A 12,951-nucleotide genomic window follows, 5' to 3' on the forward strand; every position below is an offset into this window, starting at 1 on the left:
CCACAGAAAGCATTCTGTTAGTGTTTATATTGGTTCCATTTTATACATTGATCTCAGGTGAATGTGATGACAAAGAAATCATATCCTTAAGGAAGAAATATGAAGTATGAGATAGCAAAATTACATTATAATATAATGCTTTTTTTTCTAATTTGATGGTAATAGTCTTTGGTCTTTGTTCAAAGTCCATAATTCTTTTTCTGGAAACAAATAGTATTCTCCATTGCAGAAAGCTCAAAATTGTCCCTGGTTGTTGCACTGAAGAGATGAGCAAGTCCATAAAGGTTGATCATCACCCCCATGTTGCTGTTAGGGTATACAGTGTTTTCCTGGTTCTGCTCATCTCACTCTGCATTAGTTCATTCAAATCTCTCCAGGCTTCCCTGAATTCCCATTAAATGTCTGAGACTGGATTTGAACTCAGGTACTCCTGACTCCAGGGCTGGTACTCTATCAACTGTGCCACCTAGCCTCCCCACCAGTGATGTTTTTACCATTTTTATCATCTCTTCTGGGTATAAACCCAGTAGTGGTATTGCTGGGTCAAAGGGTATGCACATTTTTGTTGCCCTTTGGGCATAATCCCAAATTGCTCTCCAGAAAGGTTAGATGAGTTCACAGCTCCACCAATGATGTATTAGTGTCCCAGATTTCCCACATCATTTCCAACATTGATCATTGTCCTTTCTGGCCATATTGGCCAGTCTGAGAGGTGTGAGGTGGTATCTCAGAGATGCTTTAATTTGCATTTCTTTAATAAGTAATGATTTGGAGCAATTTTTCATATGACTATGGATTGCTTTGATTTCCTCATCTGTAAATTGCCTTTGCATAGCCTTTAACCATTTGTCAATTGGGGAATGGCTTGTTTTTTTGAAAATTTGCCTCAGTTCTCTGTATATTTTAGAAATGAGTTCTTTGTCAGAAATACTAGTTACAAAGATTGTTTCCAGATTTACCACATTTCTGTTGATCTTGGTTACAGTAGTTTTGTCTGTGCAAAAGCTTTTTAATTTAATGTAGTCAAAATTATCTAGTTTGTTTTGAATGATGTTCTCTATCTCTTCCTTGGTCATAAACTGCTTCCCTTTCCATAGATCTGACAGGTAAACTACTCCTTGATCTTCTAGTTATAATATTGTTTTTTATGTCTAAATTCTGTATCCATTTGGATCTCATCTTGGTACAGGGTGTGAGGTGTTGGTCTAATCTAAGTTTCTTTCATACTAACCTCCAAGTTTTCCAACAGTTTTTTTTTGAATAGAGAGTTTTTATCCCAATAACTGAACTCTTTGGGTTTATCAAACAACAGATCACTATAATCATTTCCTGCTTTTGCACCTAGTCTGTTCCACTGATCCATGACTCTATTTCTTAGCCAATACCAGAGTTTTGAGGACTGATGCTTTTTAATATAATTTTAGATCTGGTAAGGCTAAGCCACCTTCTTTTGTACTTTTTTTCATTGAATCCCTGGAAATTCTTGACTTTTTATTTCTCCATATAAATTGACTTATAACTTTTTCTAACTCATTAAAGTAATTCTTTGGAATTTTGATTGGTAGGGCACTAAACAGGTAGTTTAGTTTTGGTAGAATTGTCATTTTTATTATATTAGCTTGACCTGTCCATGCACAGTTGATGTTTGCCCAGGTATTTAAATCTGATTTTATTTGCATGAGAAGAGTTTTGTAATTTTTTTCAAAAAGTTCTTGAGTCTACCTTGGCAGGTAGACTCCAAGGTATTTTATTTTGTTTTAGGTTACTTTGAATGGGATTTCTCTTTCTAGTTCTTTCTGCTATATCTTGCTAGTCATACATAGAAATGTTGAAGATTTATGAGGTTTTATTTTATATCCTGCTACTTTGCTAAATTTGTTAATTATTTCTAGTAGTTTTTTAGATGACTTTTTGCGATTCTCTGGGTATACCATTATGTCATCTGCAAAGAGTGAGAGTTTTGTCTTCTTCCATATTCTAATTCCTTCAATTTCTTTTTCTTCTCTTATTGCTGAAGCTAACATTTCTAACACGATATTGAATAGTAGTGGTGATACTGGGCACCCTTGTTTCACTCCTGATCTTATTGGGAAAGCTTTTAGCCTATGTCCATTCCATATAATACTTGTTGATGGTTTCATATAGGAACTGCTTAGTATTCTAATGAACAAGCCATTTATTCTTACACTCTCTAGTGTTTTTAATAGGAATGGGTGCTGCATTTTATCAAAAGCTTTTTCAGCATCTATTGATATGATCACATCATTTCTGATAGGTATGTTATTGATATAATTAATTATACTAACAGTTTTCCTAATATTGAACCAGCCCTGCATTCCTGGGATAAATCCTACTTGATCGTAATGTATTATCCTACTGATAACTTGTTGCAATCATTTTGCTAAGAGTTTATCTAAGATTTTTGCATCTATATTCATCAGGGAGACAGGTCTATAATTTTCTTTCTCTGTTTTAACTTTTCTTGGCTTAGGTATCAAGACCATATTGATGTCATAGAAAGAGTTAGGCAGAGTTCCGTCTTCACCTATTTTTCCAAAGAGTTTATATAGAATTAGAAATAATTGCTCCTTAAAGGTTTGATAGAATTCATTTGTGAATCCATCTGGCCCTGGAGATTTTTTCTTAGGGAGTTCAATAATGGCTTGTTGAATTTCTTTTTCTGAGATAGGGTTATTTAAGTTTTTAATTTCCTCTTCATTTAATCTAGGCAGTTTATCCATTTCACTTAGATTGTCAAATTTATTGGCATAGAGTTGGGAAAAATAATTCTGAATTATTATTTTAATTTCTTCCTCATTAGTGGTGAGTTCACCTTTTTCATTTATGATACTAGTAATTTGGTTTTCTTCTTTTTTTTAATCAGATTCACCAGAAGTCTATCTATTTTATTGTTTTTTTCATAAAACCAGCTCTTAATTTTATTTATTAGTTCAATAGTTTTCTTGATTTCAATTTTATGAATTTCTTCTTTAATTTTTAGAATTTCTAATTTGGTATTTGATTGGAGGTTTTTAATTTGGTCTCTCTCTAATTTTTTTAGTTGCATATTTAGTTCATTGATTTCTTCTTTCTCTAATTTATTCATATAAGCATTTAAAGATATACTATATCCCCTGACTGCTACCTTGAGTGTATTCCATAGGTTTTGGTATATTGTATCATTATTGTCATTATCTAGGATGAAATAATTAATTTTTTCCATAATTTGTTGCTTTATCCACTCATTCTTTAAAATGAGGTTGTTTAGTTTCCAATTCGTTCTGCATCTATATCTCCCTGGCTCAGTATTGCATATGATTTTTATTGCATTATGATCTGAGAAAGATATATTCACTATTTCTGTCTTTCTGCAATTGATTATTAGGTTTTTATGTCCTAGTACATAATTTTTGTGTAAGTGCCATGTACTGCAGAAAAAAAAAGCATATTCCTTTCTATCTCCATTCAGTTTCCTCCATAGGCCTATCATATCTTGGTTTTCTAACAATCTATTTACCTCCTTAACTTCCTTCTTGTTTATTTTATGATTCAATTTATCTAAATCTGATAGTGGGAGGTTGAGGTCTCCCACTAGTAGAGTTTTGCTGTCTATGTCTTTCTGTAGCTCTTTCAACTTCTCCTCTAAGAATTTGGATGCTGTTCCATTAGGTGTGTACATATTTAGTATTGAAATTACTTTATTATCTGTGGTACCTTTTAGGAGGATATAGTTTCATTCCTTATCTCTTTTAATGCTATCTGTTTTTGCAGCTGCTTTGTCTGAGATAAGGATTGCAACCCCTGTTTTTTGCACTTCAGTTGAAGCAAAATATATTTTGCTCCAGCCTTTTACCTTTACTGTATATGTATCTCCCTGCTTCAAATGAGTTTCTTGTAAGCAGCATATTGTAGGATTCTGGTTTATAATCCACCCTGCTATCCCATTATGTTTTAAGGGACAGTTCATCCCATTCACATTCAAAGTTATAATTACTAACTCTTTATTACCCTCCATGCTATCTTCCTTCTGTTTGTATTTTCCCCTTTTTTCTTTGTATCCGTATTCCCCAGTGTTTTGTTTCTGAATACCGCCACCTTCAGTGTGTTTGCCCTCTTAAATCAACCACTTCCTCTTTTTTCCCCTTTCCCTTTTCCCTCCTTCACTTCCTTCTGTTAGTTCCCCTTTTTCTCCCCTTCCCATCCCTCCTTTTCCCCTTTTAATGCTTGACAGGTAAGATAAATTTCTTAACTTGATTAAGTGTGTCTAAGTTAATTTTAAGCCAAGTCTGATGAGATGAAGATTCAGGTGGTTCTCATCTCCTCCCTTCCTTCCTTCAATTACAATTGGTCTTTTGTACTTGATGTAATGAGATTTACCCCATACAGTCTCCCTCCAACCTCCCTTCTCCTTACTGCCCCCCTTTTTAAGGAGGTATTTTTTTTAAATCATTCTATCTGAGTCACAGAAAAGGTATGAGTGTCCATCATTTCTGGCTATGTATATTCTCTCCAATAGAGTTATAATTCTCAAGAGTTATGAGACTCTTTCTCCCAAGTGGTATATAGCTAGTTTCATCTTATTGTAAAGCATTTTTTTTTACCTTTTCATATGTCTCTTGAGCCTCCTGTTTGATGTCAAAATTTTCTACTTAGATCTGATCTTTTCATTATGAAATCTTGGAAGTCTCCCATTTCATTAAATGTCCATCTTTTTCCCTAGAAGAGAAGGCTCAGCTTTGCTGGGTAGTGGATTCTTGGCTGCATTCCAAGCTTCCTTGCTCTTTGGAATATCTCATTCTAGGCCCTTTGATCCCATAATGTTGCTATGGCCAGGTCCTGAGTAATCCTGACTATGACTCCTTTGTATTTAATTTTTTTCTTTCTGGCTGCTTGTAGGTTTTTTTTCTTTTATCTGATAGTCCTGGAATTTAACCACAACATTCCTTGGTGTTTTCATTTTAGGATCTCTTTCTGGAGGGGATCGAGGTATTATTTCAATAACTATTTTGCCCCCTGGTTCCATGAAATCAGGGCAATATTCCATCACTAAATCCTGTAATATTGAATCCAGGCTTTTTTTCCTCTTCAGTATTCTCAGGAAGACCAATAATTCTCAGATTCTCCCTTCTCAATCAATTCTCAAGGTCAGTAGTTTTGCTGATGAGGTATTTTACATTTTTTTTCTATTTTTTCGATCTTTTGGTTTTAACACAATCATGTTGTCTCATGAAGTCATTAGTTTCCAACAATTCCATTCTTTTTCTTAGGGGAGAAGATTTTTCTTCCTTTATTTTTTTTCACCTCCTTTTCCAGTTGGTCCATTCTATTTTTGAAGGACTTTTCTATTTGCCCAAATGTAGTTTTGAGAGAATCATTTCCTTTTTGCATTTGCCCAGTTGAGAATTTGAGAGAATCATTTTCTTTTTGCATTTGCCCAATTGAAGATCTGAGAGGGTTATTCTCATTTTGTATTTGTCCAATTGTATTTTCCAAGGATTTGTTTTCCTTGTTGTGAGATGTTAATTTTCTCTTGAGTGTCTTTTCCCAATTTTTACAATTGTTTTTTAAACTCCTTTCTGATTTCTTCAAGGAAGTCTTTCTGGGCTGGAGACCAATTCATATTCTCCTCAACAGTGCTAGATCTCTCTGGGTTAGGATCTGTCTCTTCTAAGTATTTCTCCATGGGTTTCCCTTTTCTCTGACCTTTTTTTCATCTTGTATGGGGGGGGGGGGGGGGGCTGGCTCTCAGAGGTTTTCTTTTGAGGATCCTAGAGGCTTTGTTCACTTGGCTTAGTAATTCCAAGGGCCAGCCAATAGGGGTTGCTGGTTGCTTTCTCTGGTGTGAGGTCCTCAGCAGCAGGGTCTGAGTTGACCTTGAACACTGGGCTGGGTCCTGAGGGAGAGAGTTGACCTCTTTCTGTTGAGTGAACTCTGCAGCCCTGAGGGGGTGGGGGTGGGAGGGTTGTTTATTGTTTGTTCTGGGCAAAGGGCTCAGCTGAAAGTATGGAGCTCAGGTCCCTGGCCCAGCTGGTTGTTCTCCAAGCCTGTTCTAAGACTCTGTGCCAGAACTCACCCTTCTGTAGCTCTTCTCCCTCTGGCCAAAGACTCCACAGCTAAAGCTGGATCTTGCACCCACCACTCACCAAATTCTCCTGGGCTGAGGCTGACCCTCTGGCCTCCCCCAGCTGCTGACACCAGCACTAATCTGCTCTCTTCTCCCAGGTAACCCATGGTTCCCTGAGACAGACCTTCTTGGTAGGAGATATTCTCCTAGTTTCTCTTTTCTGGGTTTTGTTGATCGAATTTCTATTAAGAGGTTTCTCTCATGTTATTTCTTAAGGGAGGGACAGAGCGAGCACTATCACAGTGTCTATCTTCTCTCCACCATCTTGGCCGGAAGTCTGGCTTAATTTTCAAAAAAAGAGAAATTAAAAACTTTAAAAAGTAGCAAATGAAAAGTGAAAGAAATGTTACTTAAGTTTAAGTATCCTTTGCCCTTTCACATCTTCTCAGATATAGCCCATTTGCCTGCTGTTTATTTTCTCCCCTGGGCTGAATCTAGACCTCAAACCTCTTTTTTCTGTGTATATCCCAGGTCCTTCTCAAGTTTTCTGGAAATTGCTCCTACCTCAGGGTCATCTCTTGGCTTCTGTACACATTCCTTTTGGTTGTACTCTTGTCTGCTTCTCCTAATAGAAGTCAGGTTTCCTGGGCCTCACAAATACCAAGGTCATCAACATCATCACCAGGCTGGACATTAAAGAGATGGCCCTAAACAATTTAATCACCTGTTTGCTTCATTGGACTTCTCTCTTTTTTGTTGTTCAGTTGTTTTCAAGTTGTGTCTGACTCTTCATGACCCCTTTGGGAGTTTTCTTGGCAAAGAAATGGTTTGCCATTTTCTTCTCCAATTCATTTTACAGATTAGGAAACTGAAGCAAACAGGGTTAGGTGACCTACCCAAAATCATAAAGCTAAAAAATGTCTGAGGTCAAATTTGAACTCAGGAAGATGAGTCTTTCTGACTCTATGCCCAGCACTCCAATACATCTGGGTCTAATGACTGATTATCTGCCTGAACTTAATCCTCAATGATCTGCACTAGAGTCCTTTCCTATAATACTTTCTTCTTTCCACTGATTCCTGATTCTCAGGTATCATGATACAGTTTCCCACCATCCACTGCCTCCTTATGGTCATTCCTCTCAAGCATACATCCCCTCCCTGCTCTCTGATTTCAGATCTTCCCACTTATTCTACTGTGTTTTCTGGAATATCCACTTCATAGTTAGCAATTTTCTTTTCATCTTAAACATTTTCCTTTTTCTTTCCTTCTATTTTTAGGTATTCACTGACATCTGACTCTCTCTTCATAAGCCAGAATACTTGGTTTCTCTTTCTAGTATTGCTTCACATTCCCTTGTCCCACCTAGCACGTTGGTCACAGAGTTGGACTACTCCTTACTCGTTGCCATTTCCACATTCTTCCTCTATCACCATCACAAAATTCTCCTCCTTGAGATTCATTCAATCTATATTCATCACCTAATCAAGATTCTGGAAGTTCTTATTAACTGACTTCTCTCACACCTAGTCATGTTCCTTCCTTCTTCAATGAGCACAGTTACTAGTTTATGGCCTTTATCTCTCCTTAACTGCTTTCCTCAAATTAGGAGACTTCTGCACACATATTGATACTCTCTCAAACACTCTGACCCACAGGTTGCTCATCTTTGTGTGGACACATTAGAGAAGTGGTTATACTTTTGCAACCATCACCCACAAGTGTTCCATTTCCATGAATTCTTAAATTCTTTTTTGTAATAAAATTATTTTATAATTCTATCTTTCCTTCTGTCTTACAATCCTTACCCTATTCCTTGCTTTCATGGTGATATCTAATTCCTATACCTTTCAGGTCTTTCCTGGGTCATCAGCCTGTACTAGCTATTCTCTTCTCCCTCTTTTATCTTGATCCTTTTTTAACTATTTCAATTTTACACATTCTTCCACATTAGAGACCCTTTTCTCCTTATCCTATGTCTTGACAAGTGCTAATCTTGACTTTTTCCTAACACCCACTGCCTTCTCTCCTACTCATGTGCTGCTGAATGGAACTGAAGGCAATCCCAAAACCATGTTGTATGAGTCCAGTGCTAATTAATATATGTTCCATAATCTCAGCTTGGTCTTCACTGTGGAAAGATAATCCTTTTTATACCTCTCTATCAATTGATCATCCCCCTAACTTTTGCAAACCTTTTCTTTTCATCTCAAATCTCGCATAGGATATCCTCTTCTCCATTCCCACCCTTTTAGCTGAGAATCTTGCCTCATAATTCACTAATAACAGTTGAGACCATTGTCCAATAGTTCCTTCTTCTCAATTTCTACTCATCGTCTTCCCCTACTATCTTCTCCTTTGTCTCTGTCTCACCTGAAGATGAGGCCCTTTTACTTGCCAAGGCAAACCCCTTTCCATGCCAAATAAACTAATTTCATTTTGTCTCCAGAAGATTTTTTTCCTCTTTATTATATCCAATCTTTCACTAATCTTCAATGTCTTCCTGTCTACTGGCTGCTTCCTTGCTGCCCTCAAACAATCTGATATTCCCCTATCCTAAAAACAAAGAAACAAACAAAAAATTCCCTCATTTGATCTGACCAGCCTTGATAGCTATTGCCCTATATCCTTTTTATGACTAAACTACTTGAGAAGGCAATGCACAATTTATTGCCTCCACCTCCTATTCTCTTCTTCCTTATTCTTTCTCTTTGTAGTTTGTCTTCTAAATTTGTCATTCAACTGAACCTGTCCCCACCAAAGTTACCAATGATCTTTACATTGCCAAATCCAATGACCTTTTCTCAATTCTCATCCTTCTTGACCACTCTATATCTTTGACACTTGTACTCACTCTCTCCTTGATATTCTCTTCTATCCAAATTTTCCTGACTTTTCTCTCTACTGGTTCTTTCCCTACCTGCCTGACTGCACCCTCTCATGATTCTTTTCTAAATCTTCATCCAGATTTTACTTACTAACTATAGATATATCCCAAGCCTTTGTCCTGTGCCGCCTTCTCTTCTTCCTCTATATTAATTTTCTTCATGATTTCAGCAGCTCCTATATACAGTTATTTTTGAAAATAATTCTCATATGTATTTTATTCATCCTTAACTGCTCTGCTGACCTAGAGCTTCCCATTTCTAATTGCATATTTGGACATTTTGAACTGTATATCTCACAGACATCTTAAATTCAACATGCCCAAGACTGAACTAACTCATGAACTTTCTCCCCAAACTAACTTCCTAGTACTGCTAATGGTTATTTAGTCACTGAGGTAGCCAAACTTTTCACTACACTCACTTAAAATATGCAATCTGTTGCTAAAATCTGTTATTTCTACCTTTCCAACATCTCTGATATATTCTCTTTTCTCTCTTCTGGCAGAACTACCAGCTTGGTGTAGGCCTCCTCATCTCACATCTGAACTATTTCAATAGCTTTCTGGTTGATTTTCTGGCCTCAAGTCTCTCCCTACTCCAAACTCTCTTCAATTTATCTGCCAAAGTAATTTTTCTAAAGCTCAAGTCTGATCGTATCACTCTCCTACCCATTAGACTTCAGAGGCTCTCTATTATTTCTAGGATCAAATGTAACAGTCTCTGATTTCTTAAAGTCTTTACAATCAGGCTCCCTCCCCGTCCCCTGCTATTTTTCCAGTTTTCTCCCATTTTATCCTTTTTCATATATGTGGACCTTTTTATTCTTCCTTATACATTACACTTGATCTCCTGACTCTATGTATTGTCATAGATTATAATTCCAGACCTGGAATGTTCTCTCTATTTATCTCTGCTTCCTGGCCTCATTGATCTCCTAGAGAATCAGCTTAAACTGTACTTTCTACAATAATTTTTTACCAATCCTCTATCACCTTCACTTTCCCTTATGCACTGCCACTGTTCCTTTCCTTTGATATATACTTTCTATTCACATATCTATCTCAAATGTACTTAGTTGTTTACTTGTAGTCTTCCTTATTATAATGTTAGTTTCTTGAGGTCAGGGACCTTGTTTTTTTGCCTCTATTTCTTTTTATTGATATTTTATTTTTCCAATTACATGTTGTGGAAGTTTTTCCAACATTCATCCACTTGCATATTTATGTTACAGAATTTTCTTCCTCCCTTCTTTCCCACCCACCCAACCCTCAGCAGTGAATAGACTAGGAAATTTTGTACATGTACATTTTTGTTCAGTATGCTTACATATTAGTCATTTTGTATATGAGGAATTAGGAATAAGGGAAAAGAAAGAAACCATGGGATAGGAAGGAAAAACATAAAAGAATTTTTTTTTAAAAGTGAGCATAGAGTTCATTCAGATTCTGTGATCTGGTTTGGTTTGGTTTTTTACTCTGGATATGGATGCTCTTGTCCATAGCAGGTCTCCCAGGGTTGTCCTAGTTCTCTGAATTGCTGAAAGGAGTTGCATCCATCATGGCTGATCAATTCACAGTTAATCTGTACAATATTCTCTTGGTTTTGCTCCCTTTGCTCAGATTGGTAGAATTTAGGAAAAGTATTAATTATCCTCCATTGATAGTCTAGGTACTGGATAATTCTTTATATTATATATTTGGATTATTGTTAAATGTCTATTATTCACTAAGCAGAAACAAGTTATAAAGGTACATACTTACATGCATACATACTTATTACTTATTTCATAATTTTCTCTACATTATGTATACCTGATATTTTTCCACTAATAGGATTGCCACTAGAGAAAAATTGTATAATTATTTTGTGGAGTTTAGTTTTGTAGTTACACTATAACTAAGACCTAAAAAAGATCCCCAGCAACCTTAGTCTTAGGAGTGTACTGGTAACTGTTTAACAAAAAGACTCTAGAAAAAAAGCACACTTTTAAATCTAATATGCATTAATACCATTCTCCGAAGCCTAGACAATCAACAAAACAATAAGTCATGCCCTAGTATGTAGGATTACTGATAAATTTACACTGAAAATTTAATAATTAGTACCACAAGACATCTGGAGCAAGTGCTAACACATGACTGACTGACCTTTCACAGAACTGGAGGTGTAGTGGCCAGAAAAGCTGGTGGAAGTTATAGGTTCTTCCGCTTCTAGCAGATTGCATAATAATCATTCTACTTGTCAGGAATGTTTTTTTTGCTTACATGGGACCTAAACTTATCTCTGTGTAACTTCCTCTGTTATTCTTAGTTCTGCTTTCTGGAGAAGGAAGAAAAAGACTAGCACTTGATTGTACATCTCATGGAAAATTATATATATATATATATATATATATATATATATATATATACACACACATACATAGAATTGCTTCAGTTTCTGAAAACAGATTGATAATATCAAAAACATACTAAAAGATACTGACCTGGACAGAAGTCATATGAAAATAGTTACTGTAGAATCACAGAATTTTAGAGTTGGTAATAGGCCTCAGAGGTGAACTCTTACACAGATCACGGGCATGACAACTGCAAAATGCCAGGTTAAGAAACACAAACAGAGTCTGCACAGAATAATTAGAGAAGAATGGGAAAGCTATTGAGTAAAGGAGTGATCAACATTGTTGTTGTTTAATCATGTCAGACTCTTCATGATTCCAGTTGGGGTTTTCTTCACAAAGATACTGGAGTAGATTGCCATTTCCTTCTCCAGCACATTTGACAGGTGAGGAAGCTGAGGTAAACAGGTTAAGAGATTTGCTCAGGGTCATACAGTTTATAAATATCTAAGGCTGGATTTGAATTCAGGTCTTCTGACTCCAAGCCTGGCACTTTATCCACTGGGTCACCTAGCTTCCCAATGATCTGCATAGAATGGGGCTAATTATCCTTAGAAAATCAGGTTGGCCTATTGACTGAAAGGCTAACCTTCAAGTCGGGATAACCCAGGTTTCCATTATTTCTAATACATCTACTATGTGACTTTGAATAAGTCCCTTAAACTCTCCATGCCCCAGATGACTCTCTCAGATGATAAAGTAAGAAGAATTGGCACTGTGCAAAGTGGAACTTCCTACATCAATGGAATCTCAGGTGCAGAGCCATTCCATCCCAAAATTATTCCCACTTGTCAAGTGGCAAATTGAAACATAAAGATTTTTAGGCCAATGTGAAACAGGTGGGAATAGAAAGCTAGTCTCCTAACATCTGGAGTTTAGGGCATTTTCTTTTTCTGTGTAACTCTTTAACTTCATCCATCCTCAGAGCTAATATGTCTATGATCAGACCAGAGTTAATTATTACTATTAATTATAATAACAATAACACCTTAATTTTTTTAAAATTTTATCTCCACAATAACTTTGGGAGGCAAGTGCTATTATCATGTTCAATTTACTGATAAAGAAACTGAGGCTGGGGGAGATTAAGTGATTTGTTCAAAGTGATCCAATCCACAAACATGACAAATTTTTCAAAGTGCTAGCCTACTTGGGGTCCTCTCTCCTTTCTTCTAAGAAGTCTGCTTAGATCAAGCTCCAATGTGCCAACACTGTAAGGGAATATTCTGTTGACTGATGAACCAAAAAGGTGGGTTAGGTAGTGCAGTGAACAGAATTCCAGGACTGGAATCAAGAAGATGGAGCTCAAATCTGGCCTCAAGATATTTATTAGCTGAGTGACCCTGGGCAAGTCACTTAACTCTTTTTGTCTCAGTTGTCTCAGCTGTAAAATGAGCTGGTGAAGAGTAGGCAAACCACTCTAGTTTCTTTGTCAAGAAAATCCCAGAAAGGGGTCATGAGGATTCAAGACGAACAGGAAGATGACTTGGTCTAGATTCAGTAACCTCTTTGTTTCTGAACCAATAAGTAGTATTCTGGGAGAATGATTCCATTGGACATCATCACCATTCCTCTATAAGACCTGGGTTCTAATAATAGCC

At 36.5% G+C, this 12,951-nt stretch overlaps 1 long non-coding RNA gene across 1 annotated transcript in view; it reads left to right on the forward strand.

Annotated features, from left to right (window-relative positions):
- Nucleotides 1–12,951, forward strand: part of LOC141507118 (uncharacterized) — a 212,774-nt gene that overhangs the window by 111,527 nt on the left and 88,296 nt on the right. The gene's annotated exons all lie outside the window — the stretch shown is intronic.

The sequence above is a fragment of the Macrotis lagotis genome, chromosome 1 (genome assembly GCF_037893015.1).
Source record: "Macrotis lagotis isolate mMagLag1 chromosome 1, bilby.v1.9.chrom.fasta, whole genome shotgun sequence".
NCBI lineage: Eukaryota > Metazoa > Chordata > Mammalia > Peramelemorphia > Peramelidae > Macrotis > Macrotis lagotis.